The sequence below is a fragment of the Lepisma saccharinum genome, chromosome 8, assembly GCF_977018435.1.
Source record: "Lepisma saccharinum chromosome 8, izLepSacc3.1, whole genome shotgun sequence".
Taxonomy (NCBI): domain Eukaryota; kingdom Metazoa; phylum Arthropoda; class Insecta; order Zygentoma; family Lepismatidae; genus Lepisma; species Lepisma saccharinum.
The window spans coordinates 50,731,504-50,748,949 of NC_139236.1; positions in this window are offsets into that span (position 1 = coordinate 50,731,504).

Here is a 17,446-nt window from a genome sequence, read left to right on the forward strand (position 1 = left end):
TTACCTGCTACATTCACAACAGTTGTTCAAAGTGGCGTCCCCCATCTTCGCTGCAGGCATGACATCGTCGCACAAAGTTCTGGCATACCCGTTGGAACAACCCTGGGTTCGTTCGAACATGTCACAGGCTGCGATAATTCTTGCCAGTAGATCCTCTTCAGTCTCGACAGGTGTCTCGTACACAAGACTTTTCACATGACCCCACAAGAAGAAATCAAGTGGGGTCAGATCAGGTGACCAAGCTGGCCACGGAACAGCTTGTGAAACTTGTGCAGGTAATAAAATTATTACATCTTCATACACCGATTTTCGCTTATAACTTTCGACTAAGTCGTTTCCGGACCAGGGTTCCTTATCTCAAATTGATACATATGCCCTTCTCCATCATCCCTGAAAGTTTGCATCATCAGCCCGGAAACACCCTGTATATTATATTCGTTTTATCCCTGAGTAACTACGTTTATTTTTTACATATGCATATACGAACCCTCTACTATGTCAATGGCTAAGGGCCCCCTAAAGGATTACTTGTCTTCGCCGCCCTCCCGCACCACGGGGTTTTGCGGCTTGTAGATTCGGCACTGCTTCTGAACTTGAACAGCGCTAGGCGTCTAATTGGTAGAAGCCTGACACTGGCATACACTTGCACCACACCTAAAGCTCTTGCCACGAAAACAGTCCAGTCAAGGTCGGAGCTTCCCCTTGCGTCCTCCACGCCCCTAGCGATCCAGGGTTGCCACACTTCTAAGCTGCTCGCTCGACACTTCGCGCGTTGGATGTATGCGGTTGCTTTCGTCGGTTGAAATTGTTGCTCATTGGCAACACTGTAGGTGGGTGGCGTGACCTTGACTGGGCTGTTTTTGTGGCGAGAGCTCTAGTGGCCTTGCCTTAATTCATCTCACTCAACAGGTTAATAGGTGCCGGGGCACCCCCGAGTTGATATTTTCCTGGCGATGAGGCCTGCTCGAAAAGGTTCTGACATTCGCTACGAGACTCGGCGGCAAGCGGCCCGGCATCAGCGCTTGTCTTTCCCGGTGAACGGGTCCGCGACAGTCGCTTATATTTAACCTCGTAAAAACGTTTTAGAGTAACAGGGTCATTTCTGAATAAAAGAGGAAAGAAAAATGGGGAAATAAAGTATAGAAAGACAATCCGCACACCATCCGTGAGTTAAAAGAGAGTATTGTACGAGAATTCGGGAGAATTACAGTAGGCGAACTTGCACGTGTAAATGCCAATTTCCTTCGGAGATGCCAGGAATGTGTTGCAGCAGAGGAACATCATTTTCAACACCTTCTGTAGTCAAGGTTAGTACACAATATGAAAACTGTAATTTTAATATCCGACTCCACTAATGAAAACGTCAGATGAACGGAATTGCGTGGAGGGGGGAAAGCGACTGTAGTTACCAGCCTTCCCAGCAGAGTGTACTGCTTCGCTCTGGCCACTCGATTTCCTTCGCTTCTCTGACGCTATGCGCTGCCTTGCTCCACAGTTAGCTGGGACAGGGTATAAGCGGGACCAATAACGCCATGTCGACTTGGTGGAAGAACTTGTTAAGTGGTCGACTTTCGATCTCGCTACCGAAGTTCGCGTTTCGAGTTCCAGGCTGGGCATCGAAGTTCTTTGGGAGTGTCCATTCACCATTTTCATCTAATAATCATTCGTTCTTATCGTCCCTATTAGCCAAAAATGGCGACGGTGAATGACAAAAATACGAAATACTGAACCCAAAATATGTCAAGTGACACAAATATATTGACTTCATAAATGCATTAGAGTGGATAAACCGCTGGTGATGTCACTTCTTCGTGGCATGAAAATACACAGGAAGGGTATTTTTATCAGCTGCTTATCCGTGCAACGCACTAGAATGCATCAGTTGACATGATCATGTCAACGGCACCACAATTACAAATATAACTGTCAATTGTTGCACCAAAAATGCATTGATGCATTTTGTGTTGTGCATGTTTAAAGAGAACTTGTCCAATTATTTTTCTCAAATTAGCAACTGTTTTCTCATCAATGTTAAGAGGTGTTCTTCACTTGTCTTCCGACTGACGATCCCCATCTCCATCCTCTCACTTTCCCTTCCCCTCCAGTACCCTCATTTACTTTCTCTCCTTGCGTTACTTTCTCAAGAAAGGACGGGTGAAAGCGGAAGCTTGAATTTTTAATTTATTTCCACCAGCCTCCGGAAGGCGAGGTGGCGGAGTTAAAATAAAGAGTGAATGGGGGAAGATGGAGAACGGTGGAAGCAACAAGGGGGGGATCGATATCTGGAAGGAAGATGGAGAAAGATGTGCTGCTACAGCCTCCCGAGAAGGGGTTAGATCCTCCATGGACCACCCTCAGCATGTTGCCTGGAATCTTAACGTGCTTCGTTCCACATTCAGTACATTCGATCATACTTGTGTAAACTTTCGAGATTAAATATTGACTTGCATGAAGGTTTCCTTCTCTTGTTTAATTTCTGCGAATCTATAGGGTGTTTCATAAGTTTCTCCCCATTTTCAAACCCTACGATAATGCACAATTTTAGTTCGAGTTTTGCAACTAGGGTTAATCTGGGCACACACTGGAGCAGAAGAGAGGTGAAACGATAATTATAAGGCATTTTGTTTATAATTATTACGGAAAACCCAAAGCTTTATTTTGAATTGTTTGAGAAGGGAATAACATTTATTTTATTCTCCACGTAAAAAGACGCCATTAACGGAATGAAAATTTTGGCCATTCTTTTCCCTGGCGGAAGCAAGTGCCCACTTGCCGCGCCGGATACGCCCATGTGTGGAAAACTGTTCGTAATTGTAATGAAGAGTGCAAGGTATTACTCGCCCTTCTTGAAGAATTGAGACTGCATAATTCTATTATACTTATACAACATTCTTTGTTAAATCAACGTCTGCCGTCATGTTGTCCCTCTGTACAACATAGTCTGCAATGCATAAAAAGACTTGAGCTTCCCGCCTGCAATGTCAGTAAGCACCAGAGAAGTGTGGGGGCCGCTCACTGAAGGTGAAGGCACCCTCCTTATCAACCCCTCTCTCTTCTGACCAAACTGTCATACTGCACTGTTACTCACGAATCAGATGACGACAGCTTTCCCACTGCATCCCTCCCTCGTTCCCGTCCCTCTTGAAACGTGCTACAGTAACGCTGCTCGCTCTGCAGTCTGGACGTGCATACGACAGCGCTCTTCCACAAATACGACTGGTTGACCAGGTCTGGAATGCACGTACAGTCACGGGTCAATGGGTTTGTAACAACCCAGAAGTGTACGTGACTGTACAATGAAAGCTATTCTTGTTTACGTGTGGGTGCACTATTCGCAGACAATATGAAACTAATCAGTTTAAATACTTTCACACAACGTTGCCATCTTCTTCCAAACAATGAGGGCCTTCCCGATGACGTAGTGCTAACGTCGGCGCCTTGTAATCCCTTGTAATACCCGGTGACGGCAAATGGCACATTGGTCCGGATCCCACTTTAAAATGTAGGTCCAGTCCCGATTAGCCCTTCTGTGCATAAATTGGACTTAAAGCAATAATTCAATCAATCTTTCAATGATTTTTGAGACATTTTCAAATTAATAAGGTATGTAATGTTAATCTTACAATGTACATTATGTAAAACAGTTTCATGTACTGTATTAATACAATATTTTACAAACTACAAATTTCAAAAATACATATATTGCGATACAAATATTACAATTATAGGTATTGTATTGCAATCGAGGAGACAGTAATTTATCCTTGTTTTAAATATTGGTATGAAAGTAATGTTTTGGAATACGAAAGATTGCAAAATACTGTCTGAGGTCACGTTATGCACAGAGAGTTTAATCGGGACTGAGCCTACAGTCTAACGTGGAATCGAAACTACTGAAATGTGCCTTGACTGGAATCGAACCATTATATTTTTATTTAATGAATTACTGCCCTCAACATACGTAAAACCTCCAATTACAGAAGGCAATTGCATTTCTGGCGTAGTGCCCCTAAATGGAATTTAGAAATTTAGATTTTAAAGTTCATTTAAGTATAAATATCTATCTATGGAGCTGGTATTGGAACATGGAAACTTGAAAGTTTTGGCTTTTTTCGTCGCTTTTCTGCCTACGTACTTTAATCGCAACGGCGAGGATGGTAATGGGCTGTTTGAGTACTTAATGGGACGAATGTATATCCAAGCCTTTGTCTAAGATTCGAAGCTAGGACCCTTGGTGTTGTAGCGCGACACGCTAACCTATTCTCCATGGAAGAGTCGAAAAGATGCTGGATGACATGGCCGTAACCACTCAATACAAAACAGCATGGGAGTGCTAGTCTGAAGCCAATGGCCATCCAACATGACGCACCCTGCATTAGATATCGCATTCCTAGCAAAGTGCGTTGTTATGTGAACACACTGAAGGACTTCTGGTCATCGCAGAATCAAGTGCATAAGGTACAGAGTTCAACTGTGTATGTTATATCGACGCTTACTCTTTACTTTTTTTCGTAGGAATGCATTAAGAACTCTCATCAATTAAGAACTCTCTTCTTTAAAATTAACTTCATTTGCTCAAATCAAATCGCTCTTCGCACCGTTTGAATTTGTACTGCCTGAACCCCTCCCCCTTCCTTCCCCTAGGGGACTGTGAATGTAACTGCCCGTGAGAAAATGAAAAAAGAGGAGGTCTCTTAGAAATAAAATTACAGCTCAAAATCGAATAAAAAAATTGCTTTTCACCTTCCGTCTCTCTCTCCCTCCCCCCTCTCTCTCCCTCCCCCTCGATGATAAAATTACGAAATGAAATTAGCACAAGTTCCACTGAAAATTGGGCTAAATTGCATGAAATGGTCGTGGGCACGTTGGGATAGGGAGGGTGGAAAGGGAGAGAATTGGGTCATTCCATTCTCAGAACGTGAGGCCAGTTGCTAAGTCAAAACATCCAAGAAATGGAGGGTTTTCCCTTGTAATGAGACACTTGAATGCAGCCTTGGTAATGATTTCGGCCTGTTAGCGCAAGAAAACAAGAATTCACAATTAACGTTTCCAAAAAATAACGATTGAGTCCATTTGACTTCATTCGGAGATCGAACAACTTGTCAGAAATTACGTTCGCGAAATTCAGTTGGTTAAAGTTAGTTAAAATAGTAACGTGCTGCGGGTTGCTGTTCTTTGTTTCCAAAACAGTTACCTTGCTTCAAATAAATACCTTTACATGTTCTCGCAAGTATCGCATATTGTTCTCTGCAGGACACTGGCGTACGCAGGATCTTTTTTCGGGGGGGGCTGAAATTGTAAAGGTGGTTGATTAAGTTGGTGTAAGTAAGGCTAATCGGGACTGGACCTACAGTTTTAAAGTTGGATCCGAACCACTGTGTGCCTCCACCGGGTATCGAACCTGGGACCCGTTGATTACAAGGCGACGCCGTTACCACTGCGCCATCTTGAAGTCACTTGTAAAGGTGGATATTACATAACTGCGTTCTAGGGGTGGAATACGCTTTAAAACATTTCATAACTACGATTTGTAATCTTGGTCTTAAAGGTCATTCAAAGACAAAAAATTATAATCGGTCGCAGTGGCGGCGATTGGCTTCCAAAACCAGGGGAGCAAGGTGCCAAAACTGGAGGGCGGAAAAGACAGTACATTTTACTTTCTAGATAAGGCTGAGCATAGTGCGGGGGCAAAAGTGGCGAAAAGTGGAGGGCAACTGCCCCACCTCGCACTCCATAATCGCCGCCACTGACCGGTTGCCATTTTAAGGCGGGTGCATTTACCGTTTGGCTTTTCCAGAGTTCTTTACTGCCTACACATGAAAATTTTCATTTTTCTCAAAATTTCGGGAGGGCCTGTAGCGTATGTCTGTAGCAAATTTCATTACATTATGACCAATAGTTTGATTTTTATAAGTGAAAATCTGGGGCCGAGAGCGATTGAACACCCTGTAGGTAAAAGTACGTGGCGAAACATGTATATTCTTTTTCTGCAATATTATCAACTACCTGATTACCCGGCGTTGCCCGAGTATTTATTTATACCAATCTTCTGTTCGACAGGAAAATAATGAATTCTAACTATAGCGTAAAATGTAACTAATTTTATTTACAGGTATTTAAAAGTATAAGTACAATATACAAATTATAAAGTAAAATATTTTACAAATTCACTATAATATTAATTTAACTCAAAACTTGGATTATAAACAACATTTTTAGTTTCATCTCCAGGAGCAAGAATAAATAAATTGATCCGCATTGAGAGGGTCATTATTGATCTTAGCGACCCCGAAAGCTATGGATCCCACACTAATATCGGTAGTTTTCGATTGATTGATTGATTTGTTTTATTTTATTTTGCTTCTTGTGCAACTTTTGGCTAATTTGCGAAGATGGGATGAGTGATGATATGATGAAATTGATGAATGGACACTCACAAACATACATGCCCAGGCTGGGATTCGAACCCAGGGCCCATGGCGCCGTAGCGCGATGTGCTAACCACTCTGACACGTGGGCCGGCGGTCACTCCCTTCCCACCCCCTCGTCTAGGGGCGCCAGGGGTGTCTTACCCCAACAGTATTTCTTTCCATATTGGAAGCCATATGTGTACCAAGTTTGGTCATCGTGAATGTTACCAATTAGCTTAGCGACTCCGAAAACTATGGATTCGATACTAATATCGGTCGTTTTCGATTATTTTTATGTCACCCCTTCCCACCCCACACCTAGGGGTGCCAAGGGTGTCTTACTCCCACAGTATTTCTTTCCATATTGTAAGTCATATGTGTAGCAAGTTTGGTTGAAATTGCTCCAGGAGTTCGAGAGTTATGCCGTAACAAACATACATATATTCATTTTTATATGTATAAAAATATATATTATCAATAAATATCTTTGTATGGGGAAACGTTCTTTTTTTCCGAATTGACTCTTGTATTTTTTGTAGTTAATAGCTAAATACATATGTTACATTAAATAAATATGTCATGTATATCGAAGGCTACGGAAACTTCTCGGACATGCTGTACTAACGTATGACGTCTAAAGAGTACACTTTTTAAAGTAAAAATAAAATTTACAACACTGACTTATTGCTAGAGTAACATGAACCGACATAAATTGAGACTAGACACAGAATATGAGTGTTATGCTAATCTCCCCCTCCCTCCACAACACACCCAAGGCCAGAGATTTTTCCATAGCCGCGGAGTGATACAACTAACTTGAGCAGCACCGCGGAAGGGTTACATCAGCAATGTAAATGTGCGGAATCTTTCCCCCGTTAGGGGTGCGCCCCCGCGTCACCCATCGTCCAGCGCCATTACCCTTTGCACCCATGTACGTAATCTCATTCGCTCCCCCCTCCCCCTTCACCGACTCTACCACGAGGCTTTATCCCTCGCAATTTGTATTCTCGTCAAGCACCGGGAGAGGAACTTTATCAGCCAACCCCTGGCTTGCGTCCCTCCCTCCTTCCTCCACACACACGCACGCAGAATTTGAAAAAAAAAAGTTAAGAAATGTGGCTCCTTCTCAGTTTCCACAGATTAGGGCCAAAAAATGTTGCGACAACGTGTAGGATTTTGCCCCGAATTTATATTTTCCAGGCGATCCAAATCTTTATCTGCATTAAATTTTTTCATACGAGGGTTGGTCAATATGCACAGTCACCGGTGTGTTGCCTAACTCTACAGTTTTGGTAGAAGTTGCCATTGAAAATTTGCTGTTAAAATCCACTTATCGCTGTACAGTTAGGCAACACCCATAACAACTTGCAGGGAAACTACGATTTCAGGATCTACGTGTCCCATTTTGTTTGCCTGTGACTGTATAATTCTAAGTTTATATTATGGTAAAAAAATTGATGATTCTATTTAGTAGATTCCAAATCCGGTTATAACATCGTTATAAAACAGAATAATTAAACTTCTACTACTTTTAGAAATACGACTACCTTTAGCTCTTTGAGCATAGGGTACTCCTAGATTTAACTTATTGGCAGAAGCGCCAGCTATACGTAATCGAAGGGGGCCAAGATTGACATGACGATATATGTATAATAGGTCTACATATCCTTGTGGAGGAATTTTGGGGCAGAAGATGACTTGCTCCAGCCTTCAGGGAGGTTCAAAGTAAATTTTCCGCAAATTTTCATCTTTGTACTATTTTTTTGAAAAGTTAGTTCTGGACTACAATGATTAATACACAAGAGAATATCGTGGTTAGATACAGGGTCTCCGAGAAAGAATGGTGAGGTTTAGGTCGAATATTGCGACAGATAATGAATGAAAGTGGGTTTATTATGTTTAGTAACTGAAATAGGTTCGTGGATGATGGACGTTCCGCCGGCAGCGTCACTCAGCGGCGGAAGAGGAAACTACGCGAGCAACGTGCTGACACACCTTTCACCACCTCACCATGGATCTCACGTGCTAGGTGCATTACATGTTCGCTTTCCAGATATGTGGATCGGAAGACAAGGACCAATCCCGTGGCCCCATGATGACCAGATACCCCATTAGACTTCTTCCTTTGGAGTCGGTAAAACCATTCACAGCATCAATAATCTAAAAGCATCAAAGAAGCATTTGACAGCATTAATAGGATGTTATTGACAGTGTGTGGACTGAAATTGAACAACGTTATGAAGTGTGTCGTGCTGTCAATAATGCACATATCGGAACCTACTAACGTAAATGCTGCCCAGACTGTGTGCCAGAATTTATATCTGTTGTTGAAGCATCTGTTATCTCACTGTATAATATGTTTGAGTTGCTGCATGTAATGAAGACACTCACTGCATACCGTGTAACGTATCACTCACAGTAACCTCGCCAAATCACACCATTATTTCTCGGAGACCCTGCATTAACATATTTCTACTTGTTTAATAAATAAAACTCTTTCTGGAATGCCACATGTTTGAAAAATGAGCTATTTTGTCAATTACTTTGTATTTATTTATTTATTTATTCGTAACATCGAAGGGAGTTACGAATAAATAGCCTATAGCCATCATTATGAGACCCAATAAGAAGACTGCACCTACCTTAATAGAAGAGAAGTTTCAAATTTAGATTCCTAGCTGTCGCTTACGTAGCACGGTAATAAACAGCCAACCGCCAGCAAATATGTTTAGTAACTGGAAGTGAAAGATCAGAAATTAGTAAGTAATAATATACTACATAAATTTAAAGCATAGTGCCACAAATATAATAATATGGAAGACATTTCACAGACTTTAAACGTAAGTCTTCAAGAAACTTTTGTAAGAACTCTTTGGATATAAGAAACTCGTACTAAACTGTACAGTGAATTGTACTGGCTTATACTGGCAGTTTTGTCATCGTGTACATCAGTAGTCTGCTTCATCTCTCAAGGACTGTAACATTTTCCGGAAATCCACGCGCCACTAACCATTGCTAATTTACATTTTTAAAATATATGAATTCTCATAAGATGGATTGCATGTAATGTAATTTCCGTGAAGTATAGAGTAAAAGATTCATATTCGACATACAAAATGCTCAGCAGGAAACTTTCTGTGTGTGTGCACAGAGTGAAAATCAATGCGTACTAAACATCATTGACATTGTACTTCAAGAAACCTTTCATTGTAGTCCACGGGCATTTGAAATCCCGTGGGTTTTTGAATGAAGGGAATATATGACTACCGGTAATACGTTGCTAGTGTGGTACATAATAACGTACTACCAGGTGTTTTGCCCGCAATTGTGGCAGAAGGTCTGTGTGACGTCATAAATCCAAGATGGCTACCGCTTCATGCACTAACTAAGTAAATCCATCATAACTCCTTTAATAATGGTTTTTGAATTTTTTTTATACATACATGTTTGGTTCAGAATTGAAAAAGGAACAAAATTGATGCTTACCGTGTTTTTCATATCTCGCACTGTTATGGAGATATATATCTAGTGAAACTATTCGTGCCCTTTTCTGCAAGGATTCTATGCATATTTTACACTTTACTTGACATTCAGCCTTTTTATTACAGTAAATCCAACTCAACAGAACACCAGAATTCCCCCATTCTAAGATTATGTATTAAACATAATGAAATAGTCAGAAACGGTGGAGACTTGGATTTCGCTATGCCATTCATGCAATTCCTGTCCGTCCTTCGAAGAATATCATGAATAAATAATAAATAATTATAGATGTTTTCTGTGTATATGGGTATGTTTGTAAATACAATTTGCCTGTATGTGTGTATATTTGTTTATATATGAGTATTTACATGTGTATAGTTATAAATGCCTCAGTCTGTATATAGATATGTACCTTGTTCTACCTCAGTGAATATCATTTTTGGATTTATGTTCTCTAGAATACTTGTGCTGGTGTTCTTTATGAAACGATTATTGTAGTTTTGCTCTCCTTTTTCTTCTATTGTTTTTGTATTGTTGGAATTATAATTTTTTAATTGTTTAAAATATATATATATGTAAGCCTATTGTAATTGGACCGAAAGCTCTGTTATAGGTGAAATAAATAAATAAATAAATAAATTCTGGCATATAAAGGGGGAAAATTACTGCCTGTGATATTTTGTTGATGCCTACTATTGTGGCGTATTGCCTGTGTGACATCGTACATCCAAGATGGCTGCCTCTGAAGACACTAACAAACCAAAACGACCCTATCTTCTTAATTCCTTTAGGAGTAATTTTAACCATTTGTAAGTTTGTTGGATTTTTACACGAAGGGAATACATGTGTATGGAGGATGCTTTCATTTGGAGGCATGCATTCATGTATTACTACAGGTGTTTTGCTGGATAATGTGTCAGAGACCATACATAACTTCCCAAATCCAAGATGGCCGCCTTGGAGGTTCTGCACATAAAATCGTGTCGCATTTGAATGATGTGCTTGAATCCCTTGCAAATCTTTGTTCTTCTGTATTCGATGAACCCGATGACAGAATGAATGAATGAATTGATTTATTGTACTTCTCGTTTCTGCTACTTTTGGCTAATTTCAAAGTGAAAATGAGTTATAAAATGAAATAGATGAAAGGACAATCACAAACACGTATGGGCAGCACATAACTCAAGTCCCATGGGTCCAGATGCTAGAGCATTGATTGATTGATTGAGTTGGTGTTTTGTTTAAGTCCACTTTATGCACAGTAAGGCTAATTGGGACTGGACCTACAATTTAAAGTGGGATCTGAACCGCTATATGTGCCTCCACCGGGTAACGAACTCGGGACCCCTTGATTACAAGGCGACGACGATACCACTGTGCCATCGGGGAGCCCCTAGACGTCAGAGCTATGTTAGTCTAAAAAATGCAGTCCAGGGTACACTTCGATGATGACAGGATTTTGAATGACACCAAAATCAAATATTTCGGCAAATTACGACGGTATCTGTTCGCGAAAAGGGATGTTCAAGGCTCACGTTTTGCTTCAACCAAAGTTCCCCTCTCACGTTTTATCAGAAGGAGTTATTTCCAAGTATTGTAGTCAAATAAAAACAGAAAAGGGTCATCCAAATCTACCCATCTCAATAGGCTGTTGATGGGAGAAGATGAAATGAGGATGACAAGAAGATCATTCCTGTCATACTGACACTGCCTAGAGCTCCAGAGAATGTTACCATAATACGGTAGTGTCCAAAAAGTAGAAAAATGGAAGGGGGAGATCTGCACGATCACCATAAATAATCATCAAGGAGTGTAACTCGCCTTACGTGCATAGGCAACAGTACTGCTATGTCAAATAGGCCCGTGATTGAAAGGTAAACAAAACACAACATATCAGAACAAGAGTGCCTCATTCTGTATCGAAAGCTCATTGTGATCGGAGGACAATATCTTGGTAAAATGTTCAATGTACAGTAAGAACATGGCACAAAGACGTCAGTGAAGAATCATCGGACGTCTGGAAGCAGGTCAAACACATACTGAAGTCACGGCAGCGTTGACTGTGCCACAGTCACTTCCAGGCTTTCGCGACGGTTCTAAGACACAGTACATGTTCATGGTAGGCCAAAACAAGGTTGTCAACGAGTAACAACGCCACAGCAAAGGCGATATCTGACTTTAACTGCACGACGAAACCGGACGATGCCTGCAAGGCAACTGTCCTCAAAGCTTGCAGCCACCTCAGGGGTTAGATTTTATCTTGCCAAACTGTGTACCGGAGACTCAGGACAGCTGGTCTCTATGTGTGTCCCGCTTGATCCAGTGCACAGAAGGGCCCGCTTACAGTGGAGTCAGCATCATCGAAATTGGATCCTGAACGAACGGAGGAAGGTGCTCTTTCACAGATCAGTTCAGATTCAGTTTGCAAAATGATTACCGTCACACACTGGAGATATCCTCTATCACGATTTAATCCAAGGAATATCGTGGAAAGGGAACAGTTTGGTCGAGATGGAATACTGGTATGGGAAGACATCATCCTCAATGGACGTACAGTGCTGCACGTCTCTGCCGGGGGTACTCTTACTGCCCAGAGGCACAGAAACGAGGTACTCCAACAACATGTGTGACTTTTCAGAGGCGCAGTCGGCTCAGACTTCAACTTCAAGGATGAAAAGATTATAATACATGTGCGCATCGAACAAAATTGGTGGACGACTTTCTTGAAGGTGAATAAATCTATCGCATGAACTGGCCACCAAGGTCTCCAGATATAAATCCTGTAGTGTCTCAAGGAGATGAGATAGCTAGCGATACTCCACCAAAGACATTTCCAGAGCTCCGCACTCCTCTTCATGGGAAATCGAACCAGCTGCCTGTAGAACTCTTGAACCACCTTGTAAATAGCGTGCTACGTCGTTGCACGGTTGTGTAGCTGTTAGGGATAACTTCACCCCATACAAGCCTCTTTTTTTCGTCAAGAAAGTATAGTCTATTTTCTTATTTCTTTCATGTGTGCCTTTGCACTAAAAAAAACCTGTTAATTTCATGCATTCTACTCCATTGTATACCATATAACGTTTTGATTAACTTTCACTATGTTTTAAGCAGTTCTGTCACTTTATTAATAAAACGTTTTCTCATATCTTAGTTATGCTTAACTTTTGGATACTACTGTAGTTATAAAAATAATAATAATATTTTTCAATTTCTAATTATTAACAGAAAATGCCTGTGGAAAACTCTAATCGAACTCTAAATCAGGATATGGACAGTATATCATGTGCAGAACCTACAAGGCCGCCATCTTGGATTTAGGACGTCATAAAGCCTATGGTTCCTGACACATTGTAATACATGATAGTATGCCTCCAAATGAAAGCATCCTCAATACACATGTCTTCCCTTCGTGTAAAAATCCAACAAACTTACAAATGGTCAAAATTGCTCCTAAAGGAGTTAAGAAGATAGGGTCGTTTTGGTTTGTTAATGTCTTCAGAGGCAGCCATCTTGGATGTACGATGTCACACAGGCAATACGCCACAATAGTAGGCATCAAAAAAATATCAAAGGCAGTAATTTTCCCCATTTATATGTCAGAATGTCAAGTAAAGTGTAAAATATGCATAGAATCCTTGCAGAAAAGGGCACGAAATAGTTTCACTAGATACATTTCCATAACAGTGCGAGATGTGAAAAAAAAAACTGTAAGCATAAATTTTGTTCCTTTTTCAATTCTGAACCAAACATGTATGTATAAAAAAATTCAAAAACCATTATTAAAGGAGTTATGATGGATTTACTTAGTTAGCGCATGAAGCGGTAGCCATCTTGGATTTATGACGTCACACAGGCCTTCTGCCACAATTGCGGGCAAAACACCTGGTAGTACGTTATTGTGTACCACACTAGCAACGTATTACCGGTAGTCATATATTCCCTTCATTCAAAAACCCACGGACTATAGAAATATTGACATATGCCCCTGGTCTACAATTTTCTTAGTGTCGAATAAATCTTTTCACAAACATAAAATAAACACAACACTTACAACGCACATAATATTTTGAAATATGTTCTGCAAGATGAAACTATACTTTGTTACACAACGTCGAATTCACTAGGAGGATACTTTTAAATTTCTACCTTACTAATTCTATAGGATCCATTGTAGTTTATGTAAGATTAATATTACTATCTCATTTACTCCATTTTCTTGCGTGTTATTGGTGTGGTTTTGATTATTAAGGGGAGGAGATACAGTTACGCACCAATTGTGCATTTATTTCAATATCGCCCGAATGGGCACTGCTACTAAAAAAAAAAAAACCTTGGTGTATCCAAGAGTATGAATTTCTCTCCATGTTGCAAGTGGAAGCGCTTTTTTTATGTTGATTATTAAGCTGGATAACATATTTGAAAAGTATGAAGAATAAGAATTTTCTGAATCCCATGTATTCCTTATGGGTAATCAACTTCAACATCAAGTTACGGCAAATGAAATGGAAGTTTCGACTTTTCCGCTGGTGAAATTCATCTTGAAACTGCCCTCTTCCCGTTGACATCTCTTTCTATTCCATCGGAAGTTTTATATTCCCAAGAGAACGAATCAAATCATACTCCCATATGATCAATGCTTTTCTCCTTGCCTCCTGGCAGTGTTGCCAAACCTGATGCGCATAAAATAAAACTAAATTTCACCTTAAATGCAGTTAAAACTAACTATCATGGAGCTAGATATACGAAGGCCTTGTAGGGTAATGTTAGTTGTTAAAGGGATGGGGCACTATTATTATCGTTAACTCTAAATTGATGACAATTTATTCTTAGTTTTCAACATGTAGATCCGGCGGCATCGCCCATCTCAATAATCCACCGATGTTGGTATGTAATCGAAAATAAAGAATTCCCTGATAACAATATTATATCAATTTCACGTCAAACATTGCGCTATGAAGAAGGGGCCTCCCCCATGGCGCAGTGGTAGCGTCATTGCCTTGTAATCAAGGGGTCCCGGGTTCGATACCCGGTGGAGGCACAAGTGGTTCGGATCCCACTTTAAACTGTAGGTCCAGTCCCGATTAGCCTTACTGTGCATAAAGTGGATTTAAAACACCAACTCGCTATGAAGAAGTAGCTGGGGAGATAAGAGGGAGTGGGGCGACGCAGCCAATATAACAATATCACGTCACATGCAAAATGTATAATTATGACAAAAGTTGGTCTATGTAGGCCGGAACCAATGATGGCATCATAGCGGGACACGGGGTTGGGCGTCCCAGTTCACAGCCGAACGAGTGTACGAAAGAGCCAGATCTGGCTCCAAGAGAGTTAAGTTAGCACACTGCCACGGACGGAAGGGCTTGGGAAGAGTCCCTTGGAAACTGTATCGCATGGCCTTAATTTCCCTTGTATACATATTAAAAAAGTCAGTACTAATGACAGCACACCTTAAACACTGGAAACTACAAAACAAAACAAAGGAAAGTGAACATTGTCTTATGAGAACCAGAGCGACGTAACTCCAATTTATCAAATTTACAGGAGAGAGGAAATAATGTATTCTTAGGAATAGGTCTGACTCTTTAATAGATTCAGTAAATTGTCGATAGGTGGCACCACCTTACTGCTAAGGATTAGAAGTGGAGATATGTCGAACTATCCAATAGAGCTCCTCACAGAACTTTAAACAAAACTGAAAACAGCATTTTTGGAGTTCTGGTTCTCATACGAGGAATTGTGAAACTAGATTTACACAGGGGCCTTCAATAGTTCTGAGGGAGGGTTGGGGTTGGGGCTTCCTAAGCCGTTATCGCCGCAACTTCTCTGGATCACTGTGCAATGTTCTCCCGCAGGGGAACGAACCCGGGACTCCTTGGGCACAAGGTGAGTACGTTAGCCACTGCACCATCGGTAAGATACTTGTTCCATTGGCCATTATTGATTGGTGCATTGATTTGTTTCGATAAGATAAGATTAGTGCGATAAGACGAAGGGAGAATCGCAAACACACATGGACAGGACACAACGAAAGTCTCAAAGAGGATTTTGCTGGCCAAGGATCCAGACGCCAGAGCCTCGATGGTCTGCAAAATGCTGTTACCAGGGTTACTACGTGGAAGTGAGGTTAATATTTGCCATTATCAGTGGCGGCGATTAGGGCCACTGCCCCCACTTTTGCCCCCGGCACTTATCTACCAAGGGCGAATAAACTGCCCATTGCCCCCGCATTTTTGGTGCCTTGCCCCCCCTCCAGTTTTGGAACCCACTGGCCATTATTATATACGTCAGAGAACAGATACATCGCATACATGCAAGGATTTCAAATTCAAATTAGTGGGGTTCGTCTCTGGGGAGGAATCTCGCAGACATTTGTATATTTTAATTTTCCCTGTAGTATATTTACGCAATTGTCACAGTGTTACAACAGAGAACAATTTTTTTAAAAAAAATCCCTCTTCACACAAATACTGCTTAAAAAGTGGAAAATGTATCGCATTGTCACCTGCCGCTCTTTCCTGATCAAGACAAGAATCGAAGTGCCATGTGGGACATGAAATGTAGTAAGTTCCTACACCATCTTGTAAATTTCAACGTCCTCCCACCACCCACTATTTTCTGCCCCTTCCCCTCCCCTCCCACTCCGTTTCGACCATCAGAGCTTGCTTTTATCTCCGACTGTACATCCCCTTGGAAAAATCGCTATTCAATTCAGTATTTCTTTTTACAGCGCTTTCGCATGAAATTTACGATATTTTAAGACAGCTATGACGTCATCCATGCGTTCGGTTGGATGAATTCCCCACAGATGGCTCTGCAGTCGTTATTTTATGACAGTCTTTTTTTCGCCCTTTAGTTTCTTTCGTAAAATCCATCTGCCTTTCATTGTTACACGTCTGGTCAGTATTCTATATATACACAGGGAACGTTTTTAATGCAGAAAATCTCTGCTATACATATAAGAAATAAAATTGTGCAGCTTTATACGGATAGAAATTGCCCATCTGACAAAGCATGCTTTACAAAGATATGGTATGGTCACCATAAAAACGTTCTTTTTTTACCCATTCGATGCTTCAGAAAATTCCATGTTCGAAGTCTGTGAGTGTCATATACTCAACATCTGAAACTGCAATTTCTTCAATGATACACCATTACTGGTCGTAACGTAGTCCTAAAATGCGATAGCAAAGATATTGAGCAATGAAAAGATAATGCTATGTCTAGCATTAAAAAAATTGATTGTGATACACCATAGGGAACAACGTCGTTTTCTTTAGTACATCGATTTTTTTATTAAAATGCGGAATATCAATGAAGAACATTCAAAATTTTCATGGCGGGTTTACATTATATGTTTATATCTTTTCATACCTACTATTAAATTATATGATAAGCAGGACATATACGTAAGGCATCAGTCTCTACTGTAGCGAGGCAATGAATCTCCGGGGGGTGGGGGGGGCGGGTGGTCCTCCCCAGTAGATAACATTGTCGCCTTTCCATCAATGGGTCCAGGTTTTGACTACGGTGAGAGTACTGGCGTACACATG